Source organism: Bos grunniens, chromosome 6, assembly GCF_055505025.1.
Source record: "Bos grunniens cultivar Pamir isolate PY7600 chromosome 6, Bosgru_T2T1.0, whole genome shotgun sequence".
NCBI lineage: Eukaryota > Metazoa > Chordata > Mammalia > Artiodactyla > Bovidae > Bos > Bos grunniens.
This window is the reverse complement of record NC_141170.1, coordinates 49,220,129-49,221,784: the sequence shown is the minus strand read 5'-3', so window position 1 is coordinate 49,221,784 and position 1,656 is coordinate 49,220,129. Positions and strand designations below refer to the sequence as shown.

The 1,656-nt window shown below is 39.7% G+C and overlaps 1 long non-coding RNA gene across 1 annotated transcript; it reads right to left on the bottom strand.

The window, feature by feature from the left end:
• Positions 1-228: 228 nt before the first annotated feature.
• LOC147370677 (uncharacterized) lies at positions 229-1,446 on the bottom strand. The gene is made up of 3 exons (XR_015165413.1): positions 1,306-1,446; positions 912-1,169; positions 229-528 (listed from the first exon to the last, which is right to left on the bottom strand). It is a non-coding gene; the product is annotated as an uncharacterized LOC147370677 (long non-coding RNA).
• Positions 1,447-1,656: the final 210 nt, after the last annotated feature.

Genomic DNA, 1,656 nt, shown 5'->3' with positions numbered 1-1,656 from the left:
ATTTCGTATGCTTTTAACGGACACCCCACTGAAGGAAATAAACCTGCATCCTCATGATTATCAGAGAATCTTTGCAATGTTATCGATGCTGGACATCTTAGATTACAAACGCCAGGTAGCACTTTAAAGTAATATACAGTATACTTGGAGATTAAATGACATTTTGGTCTAAAAACCAGTTCTTTCTCAGAAATTGTTCTTGCTTCCTACGAAGTTATGAAAAATAAATTGGAGAAATCTTTTTATTAAGACTTTTAAAGTAAACAAATAGCTTTTAGGATAATATCCAATCCTTTGTTATTTCCTTTCTCCATTTTCACCAAATATGGGAACGTTTAACCACACAGGAAGAAGTTGGTGGGTTTGGAAAGTCGCTAAATTCTCTTATTTGAATCAATCCACATTAAACACAAGCTGCTGTTTTATTAGCAAGTAAAGGATAAGCATAGCTTATGCTGAGTGGAATGTGGAAGAGAATTTCTTCTTAGTCCAGAGATCCTGGAACAAATGAATGATTCCTGTAGAAACCTGAGGAGAGAAGGATATCCTGAGAGTGGGTCAGACCAAATCATCCATGTATCAAATCCGTGACGCTCACAAAAATGCAGCTTCAAAGAACCATGGACACTTGAGGTCTGTGCACCACTGGGGTGGTTTGTGAGATGATTCAGGTGTAAAGATGAACAATTTTAACAATAATTTATTCAAATTAATGTATGTTAGAAAAAACATATCCTGCACAATTAAACCATGATTTCATCAATAATATTACCTACAGTGAAAGTAACGTTTTAAATTATTAAGGAGGCAATTAATATTAAGCACGATTGATCCTCATTATTCATGGATTCTGAATCTGTGAATTTGCCTACTTGTTGAAATGTACCTGTGACTCCAAAGCCAGTACTTACAATGCTTCCACAGTCATTTGCAGATGTGCAGAGGAGCAAAAAATTGTATTGCCGGACCCGCAAGTTCTCAGCTGAGACTGGACAGGTGACTTGATAACTTCTTTTTTCAGTTCACACCCTGCAAATGTGTCCTTTTCAAGCTCTATTTAGTGCTATATTTTGTGCTTCTCGTTGGTGGTTTTGCTGTTTTAAAATGGCCCCCAGGCTCAATTCCGAAGCTGGACTTGTGTTTCTGAGTACTAGAAGGCCGTAATGAGCCTTTCGTAGAAAACAGGAAACACGTGTGTTAGATTAAGCTTCGCTCAGGCCTGAGTTGTAGTCTTGTTGACCATGAGTTCAACCGCTAGGAATCAATAATATATATTCTAAAAGTTGCCTTAAAAAAGAAACTCACATCAAACGAGGTCACGTATTGATCTATTGGTGACAATGTTGTGATCAGAGGCTCACAGGAACCTAGGCCCTGTATTTCCCCAGGAGCAACGTTTCACTACTTGCCAACTCAGTGCTGTTGACTGGTAACTGTGGTTCACTTGGGAAGGTGCCACCACACCGCCCTTTTAGGAAGGCCTTGTTGCCCAGCTGGAGGGAGTGTGGTCAACAGCTTTCAGCTGGTGGCTCCTCTAGGCCCAATCCTGTGCTTCACATTTATCTTTAATAAACATCTCATATCCAAACTTTTGGCTTCCCTGGTGGCTCAGTAGTAAAGAATCCACCTGCCAACACAGGAGATGCACCCTCGATC